The sequence below is a fragment of the Dama dama genome, chromosome 33 (assembly GCF_033118175.1).
Source record: "Dama dama isolate Ldn47 chromosome 33, ASM3311817v1, whole genome shotgun sequence".
NCBI lineage: Eukaryota > Metazoa > Chordata > Mammalia > Artiodactyla > Cervidae > Dama > Dama dama.
The window spans coordinates 37,103,014-37,119,863 of record NC_083713.1 but is presented as its reverse complement, the minus strand read 5'-3'; the positions used below and the strand labels follow the sequence as shown (position 1 = coordinate 37,119,863).

Genomic DNA, 16,850 nt, shown 5'->3' with positions numbered 1-16,850 from the left:
TTCTTCTAGAATGTTTTTCTTGAAAGTTTTACATGTTTTTAATCCATTTTGAGTTTATTTTTTTATATAGTGTTAGAGAACAGTCCAGTTTGATTCTTTTGTACGTAGCTGTTTAGTTTTCTCAACACCAATACTGAAGAGGCTACCTGTCCTATTGTATATTCTTGCCTTTTTCATCATAGATTAATGCCCATATGAGTTCATTTTTGGGCTCTCTACTTTATTCCATTGATCTATGTTTCTGTTTTTGATACCATTTTGATTACTGTACCATTGTAGTATAGTTTGAAATCGGGAGGTGCGAACCTCCAGTTTTGTTCTTTCTTAAAACTGTTTTAGCTGTTCAGGGTCTTTTTGTTTCCATACAAATTTTAGAATTATTTTTTCTAGTTCTGTGAAAAATGGCATTGGTATTTTGATAGAGATTGCATTAAATCTGTAGATTACCTTAGGTAGTTTAATCATTTTAACAATATTAATTCATCCAGTCCTGAACATGGTATATATTTTCTTTTTTTTTGTATTGAGTTTGGTTTCTTTATTCAGTATCTTAATAGTTTTTTTCTGAGTGCAGGTCTTTTACCTCCTTAGTTAGATTTATTCCCAGATATTTTCTTTTTTTGATGCAATTGTAAATGGGATTATTTTTTTTTAATTTCTCTTTCTGTGGTTCTCATTGTTAGTATACAGAAATGTAACAGATTTTTGTATATTAATTTTATATCCTGCAATTTGATCAATTCATTGATTAGTTCTAGCTGTGTGTGTGTGTGTGTGTGTGTGTGTGTGTATGTGGTGTCTGTAGAGTTTTCTATGTATACGATCATGTCATCTGCAAACAATGACAGTTTAATTACTACCTTTCCAGTTTGGATTTCTTTTATTTCGTTTTCTATCTGGTTGCTGTGGCTAAGACTTTGATACTACCTTGAATGTAACTGGCAAGAGTGGGCATTCTTGTCTTATTCCTGATCTTAGAAGAAATGCTTTCAATTTTTTTGCCATTAAGTATGACATTAGCTGTGGGCTTGTTACATGGTCTTTATTTTGTTGGGATGTGTTGCCTATGGGTTCCATTTTTAAAAGAGGACAGACCAGAAATCCCATGCCCTACTAGAGCCTTTCCATGGTACCAGGCTGCTAGTGAGCTTTAGTTTCTTATTTTTAAATGGGGACAAAAGTACCTGTCCTAGCAGTCATAAGAATGAATTATGAATTTAATTCAATTATACCAAAGTACCTCATAACTCATGATATAAACTTAGAAAATGATAGCTACTTTGTGTTAAGCATCTGCTAAATTCTTAGGAATAGTATTGGAAGTTTTACTTGTGTTATGGTACTTCTTTTAAGGCTCAACATGATCCTGCACAATTGTTAAAATACATTTGATGTATAATAGTTAATAAAAGCTCAAAGAGGTTGTGTGATTTTCAGAGGCCAAATAGACCTAAAGGGGCAGAGTCAAGATTTAGCTCAATATTACTTCCAAATAGAGATTTTACTTTTCTTTGTACTCAGAACTAAGGCAACAGGATTATTTAATATTTTATGCAAGGTGGCATTAAGAAAGCGGCAAAAGTCACTGAATAATCTGCTCCTTCAGCAAAGCTAGCAAGGAAAACACCCAGATAAAGTTGTGCTTATATTTTAGAGCAGGTCACCTGAAAACCCCTGGGCTTCACACGTTTTTAAAATAGTTTTTGTGTATCTGACTACAAAGTAAAAAGGGAAAAGAATAGATGTTTTAGATGCAAAAGGAATATGGTATGGCATCCCTGCCAGATTCAAGCTTATATTTTTCATTAGTTTTATTTTGCTCATTTTATCAAATCACAAGTGATGAAACAGGAGAAACATAAGGACTTCATTGCTTTAGGCTAACAGATGGGAAACAACAGAAAATTCTTTCCATAAATGCAGAAAAATAATTTTCTTCATAATAGCTAATATGCCTTCTTTAGGCATTAAGATATGTTTCTGTTTATAATCTTAAGACAGCTATGTTTTTACTCTTTATAAAAATCAAGCCTCCCAATAAAAACAGGGTATTTCAGTGCTCTAATCTTTATTTTTTAAGATTAATTTTTATTGGTGTATGGTTGATTTACAATGTTATGTTAATTTCTGCTATACAGCAAAGTGAATCAGTTATACAAATGAATACATCCATTCTTTTCTAGATTCTTTTCCAATATAGATCATTACAGAGTATTGAGAAGAGTTCCCAGGGCTATACCGTAGTCCTTACTCATTATCTGTTTTATGTATAGGAGTGTGTATGTCAATGCTTATCTCCTAATTCATCCGTCTTCTCTTCCCCTTTGGTGACCATAAGTTTGCTTTCTACATCTGTGACTCTATTTCTGTTTTGTAAATAAGTTCATTAACATTTTTTTAAGATTCCAAATATAAGTGATATGATGATATTTGTCTTTCTCTGTCTGACTTACTTTACTCAGTATACAATCTCTAGGTCTATCCATGTTGCTGCAGATGGCATCATTTCATTCTTTTTAATGATTGAGTAATATTCCATTGTATGTATGTATCACATCTTGATCCATTCCTCTGTTTATAGAATGCTTCCATGTCCTGGCTATATTTTCTCCAGATACATGCCCAAGAGTGGAATTTCTGGATCACATTCAGTACCCTAATCTTTAAATTTGGTTAGAAATGGTTAGATTGCTTCACTGATTCAATGGACATGAATTTCAGCAAACTCCAGGAGATAGTGGAGAACAGAGGAGCATGGTATGCTACAGTCCATGGAGTTGCGAAGAGTAGGACACGACTTAGTGACTGAACAACAACAATCTTTAAATTCCATCATTGAAAATTTAGGTGTGCAGCCCAGTTTCTAACCTCTTAGAACGTTTTGCACAGTAGGCTTTAATCATTGGAGTGAATAATTGCTCAGGAAAACAGTACAGCTTCATGCAATATGACTTGGTAGTCAACATTCTCATTTTCCAATAAAAGGGAACTTTCATGAACAGAAACATTGGACTCCTTGAAATTTCACCGGTGAAGAGAATTTTTCTGAGCAGCTTCTTGAGAAAGTATATCTTAATAGGTTTATCATGAATATGGGGTCTTCATTCCTTATAATATAACTGACAGACAATCATGTTAGCCACTGTGTTTGCGTAGTTATGGAGAGTATCATGATCTGTTTTACCATTAACCTGTCTGCCAAAAGACAGGAGCTGTGTTCTCATCCAACAAACTTTGGTATCATATCTTCAGCAAACTTCTACCCTCAAAATCCAGGTTCAACTGACATGACCAAGGCCATGTCTATCTGATTAACCCATGGTACCAAATACTCAACTGTAGTTCCTAGTTTGATGGCAAGTCCAACCTTTATCTCATTCCCCCAGATGTCTTTAATGAAAGCCCCTGGGTTCTTGTATATATGGATTGACTCCTATTTTAGCCATTGGCTTTACCTACTCTTCTAGCCTAGAAACCATCCTGTGCATGTCAAAGAAAGGATCCTGTCCTCGTTGCTTTTGGAGACTGTACCATAGCGTGGCCAAAAGTAATGTGAACAAAATACCCATCTGTTGTATCCAGGTGCAGATAATCAACCTCAGAGGCCAGCATTTAGAGATTTTCAGCCCCTCAATTGGCCAGGTTGCTGCTGAAGATAGATGGGTCAATCTCATAGCTAGGCATCATGATCCTGGTTCCCAGGAGCCAAGTTACATGAGTCTTCCAGTAAGATGAAGGCTTTATCCTGATTTCTTCTTCTTTTAAAATGTACTAATTAATACTTTAATCTTTGAACAATGACTAGTAAATACTTTAATTTTTGAACAAGGACTAAATTTTTATTTGAAATAATGATTAATTTTCCCCAGTGTAAAGTAAAGGGCATGAGTTATAGCTTTAAAGAGTTTATTTTACAAACAGTTAGGTCCTAAATATATTTGCCTATTATTCAAATGAGTCAGAACTAGTAGTTTGCTTGGTTTTTGTTGCTTCAGTGGGGAAAGTTAACAGATGACTTGACTAATTTAGTGATTTTGTAAAATATGCACATAAATAACCTGAAATGTCCATGGATGAGCTGTTTGTTAGTATCTTGTTAGTATCTTGCTGTTGTTCAGTCGTTAAGTCATGTCCAACGCTTTGTGACCCCATGAACTGCAACACGCCAAGCTTCCCTGTCCTCTGATTTAGTGATACAAATGGGATCAAATGGCTAGCTAATAAATGTTTTTGTTCCCAACTTTCTTTCAAATAAAATTCTGTTATATATGTATATATATATGCATGTATATTTATGTTAGATGTATGTTTAATGAATAAATTTACTATAATGCTAGTTCTTTCTTACTGTATTCTCCTGTAAGACATTTGGCATATTTTCTTTATTTTGCATTTTAGTTTTCTTTTGTCATCAATAAATTTATCAAGTTTTCTGAATATAAAAGTATTTTCCTGGATTTTTCCCATTAAGTTCCTATGGTATTAGGCTTTTTTTTTTTTGAGGCAAAGTAACAAAGATTCATTTGGAGGAATTTCCAATCATAGAAATACACTACCCCTTACTAGTGAACTGCCTTAAAGACAAATGTTGGCAAGTTCATAAATGTATGAGCAGGACAGCTGCAAGACATTTGTATACCTCAAGTCTTGCTTTTTCACCTAATCTAATCCTAGCACAACTATAAAATTGAAGCAAGAGATTTAAGACACGACATTTGTAGACACCATGGATAATTTTTGGAAGCTACCATAAGTGTAATCTCTAAGCCTCCATTTAGAGGAGGATTCACAATCAGTGTGGATAATTTTTTTTTCTTTTACTATTTTTTCTTTTTTTCAGAACTTCCCTGATGGCTCAGCAGGTAAAGAATCTGCCTGCAATGCAAGAGATATAAGAGACGCGGGTTTCATCCCTGGGTTGGGACGATCCCCTGGAGAAGGAAATGGCAACCCACTCCAGTATTCTTGCCTGAAAAATCCCATGGACAGAGGAGCCTGGTGGGCTACATTCCAATGGGACAAAGAGTCAAACACAACTAAATACACATTTTTTTTTTTAAACATGTAGTCATATGACTTCACACTATGGACGTGCTACTTGGAGCTCTATTGTTAATTTTTTTGTTCCCAGGCCAGTGTCTGGGTATCTTAATTAAGAGTGGAAAGGTTTTTCATATTAGAATTTGTCCTTGGATCTCAACCTGGGACCCAGAAATCATGTCTTGGGTAACATGGGTTAGGCATCTGTAGTAGCTCACCTGATCTGACTCCTATACTTCCCTTGGTGAATGCCAGATGAAGGACCTTTCCTACCACAATTCCCTGCTCTGTCTACTGACTCTTCTTGCAAGACCTCTCAGTGACCTGAGTACTTTCCTTTAGTGTCATTCCTTGAGAGCCTGAGCTGCAATTAATCTATGTATGCCTAGATCTGATCGCTTCAGCTAATGATTTAAGTACTGTAAGCAAGGGCTGCATAACCAACATACATTACAAAAACCACAGCAACAATGGGATAAAAAAATCTTTCAGAAAATCCTTTAAAGGCTTCCTATGGTTCTCATTTTAGCATTCAGAGTACTTACTAGGACCTTCAATGCTCAATTCATACAGTCTGGGCCTTGTTTATGTCACAGTCCCACCCCTCATCTCTTCCTGACTACCCTTCTGTTTCAGCTATGATAACCTTCCTGTGCACGTCTGCTCCTGACTCAGGCTTTTTGCTCTCTCTAGTCCACCACCCCCAACCCCCCACCCCCACCACCGTGTCCACACCATTTCTTACTAAATTTTGTTGTTTTAGATCTCAACTTAAACCTTGTTTTCTTAAGGTTTTCTTTGAGTATCCAGACTCAAAGTATGGCTCTCCTTTTATTTACCTTTTTAGCAACCTAGACCTCTTCATAGTATATTTCGCAAATGTATTTATATAATTATAATTGACTGTGTTGTATTCCTCTTCTGCATTAAAAACAAAACAAAACAAAACACTAGGATCATGTTTCTTGTTTAATACTACACTTAGCATAGTGTCTTAGCATGGGCTTCCCAGTGGCTCAGCTGGTAAAGAATCCACCCGCAATGTGGGAGACCTGGGTTCAATCCCTGAATTGGGGAGATCTTCAGGAGAAGGGACCGGCTACCCAATCCAGTATTCTGGCCTGGAGAATTCCATGGACTATATAGCCCATGGGGCCGCAAAGAGTTGGACATGACTGAGCAACTTTCACTTAGCATGGTGTCTTGCATGATACTCATTACCTTTTTATTGAATTAATTAAGCATTGTGAATAATGTCTCATGACTATACTTTCTATGAGCCCTTTTTTCTGTTATCACACATATAGAACAAAACATATTGTAACCTCAGTTCCCCTGAAAGTATAACCTAAGTCAGAGGCTTCCTTGAAAGTTAATTGATCTTAAGGAGCAGGGGTGAAGAACAGTAAGAGTGTGATTGCTATGGACTGAATTATGTCCCTTCAGAATTCATATTTTGAAGCCCTAACTCCCAGTGACTGTGTTTGGAGACAGTGTCTCAGAAAGTAATCAAGATTAAATAAGGTGATAAGAGTGGGGCCCAAATCTGATCAGTTGTGTGCTGGTAAGGAGGGGGGAAGTGCTCTTATCTCTCTCTGCCATGTAAGGACACAGGGAGAAAATGGTCTTCTGCAAGCCAGAAGAGTGTCTTCAGAAGAACTCAACCATGCTGGCACCTTGGTCTTGGACTTGCAGCCTCTAGGTCTGTGAGAAAATATATTTATATTGTTTAAACCACTCAGTCTATGGCATTTTGTTATGGCAGCCTGAGTAGGCTAATATAATGACATAGGGAAAGATAAAGCCAATAAGAAATTGTGTTACTGCATTGGTTAAAAGTATAGGTGAGTGATGCTTGATTTGAAGACTTATGAAATTCAGCTCACAATTGTTTTCCCTGGTGATGAAAAGGGGAAGCATATATCTATCAGCCTTTGTAGCCCATTGGTTAAGGATGGCAGAAGTATAAGAGCAGGAAGTAAGATATGTGATGCAACCTGAAGAAAGGCATCAAAAAGCGTTGCACTTGAAAGTGAGCTGTTGAAATCCATAAAGAATTGATCACTGCAGCAGAGCCTGGAAGAAAAGATGTGTCTGATAAGATGTGAAGTGGTATACAAACTATCTGATACATAGACCACCACAAAAGTATCCTGTATTCAATATCCACAAGTAATTTATGTTTTTAGTATTTCTACAATGCTTATACTACATGGAAAAATAAGTGAGGCAGTTTTTATAAACTAAAATTGATAAAAAGTTTGATTGCAAGTAAATGCTAACTCTGACATTATTGTATTGATTCTTACAAATAAAATCTCGGAACATAATTTTTCAAAGTGTCAAAAGAAATGTTAATGACAATTTAAGCATTGTTTATCTCAGAATCTAAACAGAGGGATATGTTACTGACCAGAAAGCAAATTTAACATGTTTCTTTATCACAGAAGCAGTAAGCTTTGAATTACAATGAAAACGGCATTGAGAAATAACCTGTTTTAAAAGCTACCAGGGACAGATACTGCTAAACATAATAACTTTTTAACATTTGTTGATTTTCAAAATAATTATAAGTTGAAAACAATCCAAATAGCTTGAGAATATAATTCTGATCAATCTGAGTATGACGTAAGAGAAATACTGGAATGGTTTCCCCATGATTGCAAAACTTTTGAATATTTTAAAGAGAGAAAAAAAGGTAAAACTAAATATAAGAGGGACCTCAAGATAATTTGTACACATTGAAATAAGAAAGTAAATTTGGAGCTTTCACAAGGGAATCAATTATTTTTTTAGATACATTTTATTGTTATCAAAATAATCCATATACACCCTGAAAAATGCAAATAGTAAAGAAAGATTATAATCAAAGCACCAGCTCACTGAAAGACAACACTTTTAACCTAGATTTGTGTTTATTTTTGGTGGTACCTAAATTGAAAAAGCAAGACGGTTCCAGAAAAACATCTATTTCTGCTTTATTGACTATGCCAAAGTCTTTGACTGTGTGGATCACAATAAACTGTGGAAAATTCTGAAAGAGATGGGAATACCAGACCACCTGACCCACCTCTTGAGAAACCTATATGCAGGTCAGGAAGCAACAGTTAGAACTGGACATGGAACAACAGACTGGTTCCAAATAGGAAAAGGAGTACGTCAAGCCTGTATGTTGTCACCCTGCTTATTTAACTGATATGCAAAGTACATCATGAGAAATGCTGGGCTGGATGAAACACAAGCTGGAATCAAGATTGCTGGGAGAAATATCAATAACCTCAGATACACAGATGACATCACCCTTATGGCAGAAAGTGTAGAGGAACTGAAAAGCCTCTTGATGAAAGTGAAAGAGGAGAGTGAAAAAGTTGGCTTAAAGCTCAACATTCAGAAAACTAAGATCATGGCATCCGGTCCCATCACTTCATGGGAAATAGATGGGGAAACAGTGGAAGCAGTGTCAGACTTTATTCTTTTGGGCTCCAGAATCACTGCAGATGGTGATTGCAGTCATGAAATTGAAAGACGCTTACTCCTTGGAAGGAAAGTTATGGCCAACCTAGACAGCATATTAAAAAGCAGAGACATTACTTTGCCAACAAAGGTCCATCTAGTCGAGGCTATGATTTTTCCAGTGGTCGTGTATGGATGTGAGAGTTGGACTGTGAAGAAAGCTGAGCACCGAAAAATTGTTGCTTTTGAACTATGGTGTTGGAGAAGACTCTTGAGAGTCCCTTGGACTGCAAGGAGATCCAACCAGTCCATTCTAAAGGAGATCAGTCCTGGGTGTTCATTGGAAGGACTGATGTTGAAGCTGAAACTCCAATACTTTGGCTACCTCATGTGAAGAGTTGACTCATTGGAAAAGACCCTGATGCTGGGAGGGATTGGGGGCAGGAGGAGAAGGGGACGACAGAGGATGAGATGGTTGGATGGCATCACCGACTCGATGGACATGAGTTTGAGTAAACTCCGAGAGTTGGTGATGGACAGGGAGGCCTGGCGTGCTGCGATTCATGGGGTCTCAAAGAGTCGGACAAGACTGAGCAACTGAACTGAACTGAAATTTCTCTAAATAATATGCTTATATTACTATTTCTTTATTTACCAATATTAAATGTGACTAATTTACTTTTGCTCTTATGAATATGGATTTAGTTCCCTTTCTACTCCCACCTCCAGCCTTTCTTGTTGCTCTGTCTCTCCTTCCAAAATAAATCTTCATATCTTAAGTTCCATCATTCCCATAACCTTTGTAACCATAAATAAACAAGTAACCACAAGTAACATAAATTTCTATTTCTGTCTCCACAGGTTGTAGATAATACTCTTTACTTTCTCCTTTGTGTTGACTTAAATAGACTGCAAGTTATTTCTCTAGAAAAAATGGATTTATTCAGGATCAGCAAAGAATTGCAGTTTTGGATCTGAAACCATGGCAAGCTGTGTACAGGACCCAGGAAAATATGGAGAGAACCCTTTTATAGAGTGGAAGGGAAATTGGGAAGGCCATAGTAACCCAATAGTCCACGGCTTTCCATTGGCCAAGTTCTGAAGTCTCTCACTGGATGAATTCTTGCCTGGAAAGAAAAACAAACCTTTTCTTTTGCCTGTTGGGTTCTGCTGTTGTGATAGGACATGAGAGCTTCACCTTCTGGTCTCCTGACTCTATTTTGTTGAGGTTTCTGTTTATCAATTTTTTATATTTTCTCCTTTTGATCACATCTTCCTCTGAAAATACTGCTGGTTAAGTGTCAGGTTTTCTGCACTGTTTGATATAAATCACGCAAGATCCTCTATGACCCACCATCTAGAGTAATGGAAATAAAAGCAAAAATAAACAAGTGGGATCTAATTAAACTTAATCAACAGAAAATAATCAATAGAAAATTAGATTTAATGATTTACTGAGCATGGCCCCGCCCTTCAGAACAAGACCCAGTTTCCTCCTCAGCCAGTCTCTCCCATCAGGAAGGTTCCCTAAGCCTCTTATCCTTCTCCATCAGAGGGAAGACAGACTGAAAACCACAATCATGGAAAACTAACCAATCTGATCACATGGACCACAGCCTTGTCTAACTCAATGAAACTATGAACCATGCCATGTAGGGCCACCCAAGATGGACGGCTCATGGTGGAGAGTTCTGACAAAATGTGGTCCGATAGAGAAGGGAGTGGCAAACCACTTCAGTATTCTTGCCTTGAGAACCCCATGAACAGTATGAAAAGGCAAAAAGATAGGATGCTGAAAGATGAACTCCCCAGGTTGGTAGGTGCCCAATATGCTACTGGAGATAAGTGGAGAAATAACTCCAGAAATGATGAAGAGATGGAGCCAAAGCAAAAACAACACCCAGTTTTAGATGTGACTGGTGATAGAAGCAAAGACCAATGGTGTAAGGAACAATATTGCATAGAAACTTGGAATGTTAGGTCCATGAATCAAGACAAATTAGAAGTGATCAAACAAGAGATGGCAAGAGTGAACATCAACATTTTAGGAATCAGCAAATTAAAATGGACTGAAATGGGTGAATTTAACTCATATGACCATTATATCTACTACTGTGGGCAATAATGCCTTAGAAGAAATGGAGTAACCATCATAGTCAACAAAAGAGTTCAAAATGCAGTACTTGGATGCAGTCTCAAAACCAACAGAATGATCTCTGTTTGTTTCCAAGGCAAACCATTCAATATCACAGTAATCCAAGTCAATGCCCCAACCAGTAATGCTGAAGAAGCTGAAGTTGAACAGTTCTATGAGGACCTACAAGACCTTCTAGAACTAACACCCAAAAAAGATGTCCTTTTCATTAGAGGGGACTGGAATGCAAAAGTAGGAAGTCAAGAAACACCTGGAGTAACAGGCAAATTTGGCCTTGGAGTACAAAATGAAGCAGGGAAAAAGCTAATAGAGTTTTGCCAAGAGAACGCACTGGTCATATGAAACACCATCATCCAACAACACAAAAAGAGACTCTACACGTGGATATCACCAGATTGTCAATTCCAAAGTCAGATTGATTATATTCTTTTCAGTCAAAGATGGAGAAACTCTATACAGTCAGCAAAAACAAGACTGGGAGCTGCTGTGGCTCAGATCATGAACTCCTTATTGTGAAATTCAGACTTAAATTGCAGAAAGTAGGGAAAACCACTAGACCATTTAGGTATGACCTAAATCAAATCCCTTATGATTATACAGTGGAAGTGAAAGATAGTTTCAAGGGATTAGATCTAATAGACAGACTGCCTGAAGAACTATGGACAGAGGTTCGTGACATTGTACAGGAGACAGGGATCAAGACCATCCCCAGGAAAAAGAAATGCAAAAAAGCAAAATGGCTGTCTGAGGAGGCCTTACAAATAGCTGTGAAAAGAAGAGAAGTGAAAAGCAAAGGAGAAAAGGAAAGATATTCCCATTTGAATGCAGAGTTCCAAAGAAGAGCAGGAGAGATAAGAATGCCTTCTTCAGAGATCAATGCAAAGAATAGAGGAAAACAATAGAATGGGAAAGATTAGTGATCTCTTCAAGAAAATTAGAAGAGATACCAAGGGAATATTCATGCAAAGATGGGCTCAATAAAGGACAGAAATGGTATGAACCTAACATTAGCAGAAGATATTAAGAAAAGGTGGCAAGAATACACAGAAGAACTATACAAAATAGATCTTCCTGACCCAGATAATCACGATGCTATGATCACTCACCTAGAGCCAGACATCCTGGAATGTGAAGTCAAGTGGGCCTTAGGAAGCATCACTATGAACAAAGCTAGTGGAGGTGATGGGATTTCAATAGTTGAGCTATTTCAACTCCTAAAAATGATGCTGTGAAAGTGCTGCACTCAATATGCCAGCAAATTTATAAAACACAGCAGTGGCCACAGGACTAGAAAAGGTCAGTTTTCATTCCAGTCCCCAAGAAAGGAAATGCCAAATAATGCTCAAACTATTGCACAACTGTACTCATCTCACATGCTAGCAAAGTAATGCTCAAAATTCTCCAAGCCAGGCTTCAACAGTACATGAACTGTGAACTTCCAGATGTTCAAGCTGGTTTCAGAAAATGCAGAGGAACCAGAGGTTCACAGGTTGACACAACATCCGTTGGATCATCATAAAGCGAGAGAATTCCAGAAAAATATCTATTTCTGCTTTATTGACTATGCCAAAGCCTTTGACTGTGTGGATCACAACAAACTGTGGAAAATTCTGAAAGAGATGGGAATCCCAGACCACCTGACCTGCCTCTTGAGAAATCTGTATGCAGGTCAGGAAGCAACAGTTAGAACTGGACATGGAACAACAGACTGGTTCCAAATAGGAAAAGGAGTACGTCAAGGCTGTACGTTGTCACCCTGCTTATCTAACTTATATGCAGAGTACATCATGAGAAACACTGGACTGGATGAAACACAAGCTGGAATCAAGATTGCAAGAAGAATTATCCATAACCTCAGATATGCAAGATGACATCACTCTTAGGGCAGAAAGTTAAGAAGAACTAAAGAGCCTATTGATGAAAGTGAAAGAGGAGAGTGAAAAAGTAGGCTTTAAGTTCAACATTCAGAAAGCTAAGATCATGGCATCTGGTCCCATCACTTCATGGCAAATAGATGGGGAAACAATGGAAATAATGACAGACTTTATTATCTTGGGCTCCAAAATCACTGCAGATGGTGATTGCAGCCATAAAATTAAAAGACGCTTACTCCTTGGAGGAAAAGTTATGACCAACCTGGATAGCATATTAGAAAGCAGAGACAAAAAAATAAAAAAATAAAAATAAATAAATAAAAAGCAGAGACATTACTTTGCCAACAAAGGTCTGTCTAGTCAAAGCTACGTTTTTTCCAGTAGTCATGTATGGATGTGAGAGTTGGACCATAAAGAAAGCTGAGCGCGAAAGAATCGATGCTTTTGAACTGTGGTGTTGGAGAAGACTCTTGAGAGTCCCTTGGACTGCAAGGATCTCCAGCCAGTCCATCCTAAAGGAAATCAGTTCTGAATATTCATTGGAAGGACTGATGCTGAACCTGAAACTCCAATACTTTGACCACTTGATGCAAAGAACTGACTCGTTGGAAAAGACCCTGATGCTGGTAAAGATTGAAGGTGGGAGAAAAAGGGGATGACAGAGGGTGAGATGGTTGGATGGTATTACTGACCTAATGGACTTGAGTTTGAGTAAACTGTGGGAGTTAGTGATTGACAGGGATGCCTGGCATGCTGCAGTCCATGGGGTCAGAAAGAGTTGGACATGACTGAAGGACATGAACTGAACTGAATTAAACTTAGAGAAGCTTTTGTGCAGCAAAGGAAACTATAAACAAGGTGAAAAGACAAGCCTCAGAATGGGATAAAGTAATAACAAATGAAACAACTGACAAAGGGTTAATCTCCAAAATATAAAAGCAGCTCCTGTAGCTCAGTACTAATAAAACAACTCAATAAAAAGGTGAGTAAAAGACCTAGACAGACATTTCTCCGAAGAAGACGTACAGATGGCAACAAACACATGAAAAGATGCTGAGCATTGCTCATTATTAGAAAAATGCAAATCAAAACTACAATGAAGTATCACCTCACATCAGTCAGAATGGTCATCATCAACAAGTCTACAAACAATAAATGCTAGAGAGAGTGTGGAGAAAAGGGAACCCTCTTGCCCTGTTGGTGGGAATAGAAATTGATACAGCCACCATGAAGAACCATATGGAGATTCCTTAAAAAATTAGAAATAAAACTACCATAAGACCCAGCAATCCCACTACTGGGCATATACCCTGAAAAAACCAGAATTAAAAAAGACACACGTACCCAATGTTCATTGCAGCACTATTTACAATAGCCAGGAAATGGAAGCAACCTAGATATCCATCAACAGATGAATAGATGAAGAAGTTGTGGTACATATATACAATGACATATTACTCAGTCACACAAAGGAATGCATTTGAGTCAGTGTCACTCAGTTGTGTCCGACTCTTTGCGACCCCACAGACTGACTATAGCCCACCAGGCTCCTCTGTCCATGGGATTTTCCAGACAAGAATACTGGAGTGGGTTGCCATGTCCTTCTCCAGCCTATTATACAGAGTGAAGTAAATCAGAAAGTGAAAAACAAATATTGCGTATCAGCACATATATATGAAATCTGGAAAGGTGGTACTAGTGAACCTATTTGCAAGGCAGCAGTGGAGACACAGACACAGAGAACAGACTCGTGGACACAGTCAGGGAAGGAGAGGGTGGGACGAATTGAGAGAATAGCATGGAAACGTACATTACCATATGTAAAATAGATAGCCAGTGGGAAATTGCTGTGATGCAGGGAGCTCAAGCCCATACTCTGTGACAACCTAGAGGGTGGGAAGGTGGGAATTGGGAGGGAGGTTCAAGAGGTGCAGGGCATATGTACACATATGGTTGATTCATGTTGGTATATGGCAGAAACCAACACAATATTGTAAAGCAATTATCCCCCAACTAAAAATAAATAAATTTGTTAAAAAAGAGGTTTTCTGGTTTCACCAGTTTTTTGTCCTTCAGTACAAGGAAGGACCTTACCTGAGTATAGTGTCCCAGGTTAGAAAGAAAGTGCACAGATTTGAAACCTATTTAGGTCACATTTGAGTAACAAGGAGCTCTAGGAAGAACTCTCAGTTACTTTTTATCTAAGTCCATGTTATCAAAATCGTAGACATTGGAGATCATCTGAACATATGATATCATCAAAGGTTTGGTGACAGATATCCAATGGGCCTGGTTTATATGACTTGGAAAAGATGTCTCATTAGATGTCATCTGCTTCAATTGTGGAAAATCTTTACTTTGAAATCAACAAATAATGTGCAATCCAGTTAGGATTTGTTGCTTTTTAGGTGTGTCATGTGAACTCAAGAGTCTGTTCCCTGGAGTTTGGTAGCACAAGGGTCAGTTAGCAACACCTAATAGGAACCTTTCCAGCAAGGTTGAAGAGAGTCCTTCTGGATGTGTTTTTTCCAGTGACAAAATTTCAGATTTCAAGGTCTGATGCTCAAGGTCTTTGTCTCCTGAGAGTGAGCTATGAAAAGATTACTGCACTGAAATATTTTGCATTTTTAATAGAAGTAATCAGGCCTTTGAAATGTTGGAATATCTCCTTTCATCATTTTGGAGAAGGAAATGGCAACCCACTCGCTATTCTTGCCTAGAGAATCCCGTGGACAGAGGAAGCTGGTGGGCTGCTGTCCATACAGAGTTGGACACGACTGAAGTGACTTTGCATGCATTAATGCATTGAAGAAGAAAATGGCAACCCAGTCCAGTATTCTTGCCTGGAGAATCCCAGGAATGGAGGAGCATGGTGGGCTGCTGTCTATGGGGTCTCACAGAGTTGGACATGACTGAAGCGATTTAGCAGCAGCAGTGATAGCCTTTCATTGGTTATGACTCAAAAGAGGCAAGGAGCCAAGTGCATTGGGCATCCAGAGACTGTCTCAAAGAGTGAGAATTTATAAATTCTAAAAGAGGTGAATCTGAGATTTAAAAAGACCAATACCAATGCTTTTGGCCAATGTATTTGGAGGAATTTTACAAATTTTGCCAACTGAGTCTTAATAATGCCATTAATGGGCTTCCCAAGTGGCGCTAGTGGTAAAGAACCTGCCTGCCAATGCAGGAGATATAAGGGAGGTGAGTTCAATTCCTGGGATGGGGACGATCCCCTGGAGGAGGGCATGGCAATCCATTCCAGTATTCCTGCCTGGAGAATCCCATGGACAGAGGAGCCTGGCGGGCTATAGTCCATAGCGTTGCAAAGAGGTGGACACGACTGAAGCGACTTAGCACACACACAAAATGCCATTCATGCATTCAGCTAAACCAGAGGACTGAGGTGGTATGCACAGTAAAAATGTTATAAGACAAGCCAAACAGTTCAGACTTGTTGAAGTACCTAACTAGTAAAAAAATGAGGTCACTATGAAGTTCAAGAGAAGTTCCCTGGATGAGGATGCTCTTTTCCGAAAGAACTTTAACCTCAGAAGAGGCAGTGGCTTGTCTGCAAGAGAAAGCTTCAGTCCAGTGTGAAAACATACAGACCATGACTAAAACATACTTATATTCGTGAGACAGAGGAAATTGTATCACTCCATTTGCCAGACCTCAAATGGTCAATTAGGTGGTTTAAAATGTCCAGGAACAGTACAAACAGGCTTCCCTGGGTTGTATTTCAGACAAGCCAACAAGTAAAGTAGGCACTTTTTGTGGCATTGTTAAAGTTTCCCTACCAATATTAATTCATGAAGGCTATCATTTTGTCAGTAGACCAGAGATTTAATGCATGAACAGTGGTGAGGAGTGGGAATTTTAGAGTCTCCAGTAGGGCTAGGTTGTTATTTGGTGCAAACCAGAGCTTTCTCTTTTTATCAAACCAACAATTCTTGAATTTCTAATCTTGCCTTTCCTTTTCAAGGTCAATTGTTGGGCTTCTCTAGCCAGTTTTTCTAAGTTGTCATTTGGAGAAATATCCCTTTGGACCATGGAAAGGTTTCTCTGCTGTTAGTTCCGTTAAGGGCAGCATTCCTTGTGAAAATGTAAGCAAGGCAATTTCCCTTAGCTTTCAGAGTCAAGTTTAGAATGACCCAGCATATGGATAATAGCTAAGGGCTTCCCTGGTGGCTCAGAGGTTAAAGCGTCTGCCTGCAATGCGGGAGACCCGGGTTTGATCTCTGGGTCAGGAAGATCCCCTGGAGAAGGAAATGGCAACCCACTTCAGTAGTCTTGCCTGGAGAATCCCATGGACAGAGGAGCCTGGTAGG

General features: G+C 38.4%; 1 protein-coding gene and 1 pseudogene across 2 annotated transcripts in view; one reads left to right on the top strand and one right to left on the bottom strand.

Moving 5' to 3' along the window:
* Positions 1 to 16,850, top strand: part of SLC4A10 (solute carrier family 4 member 10) — a 327,476-nt gene that overhangs the window by 248,627 nt on the left and 61,999 nt on the right. The gene's annotated exons all lie outside the window — the stretch shown is intronic.
* Positions 3,025 to 3,684, bottom strand: LOC133051281 (ribulose-phosphate 3-epimerase-like; annotated as a pseudogene).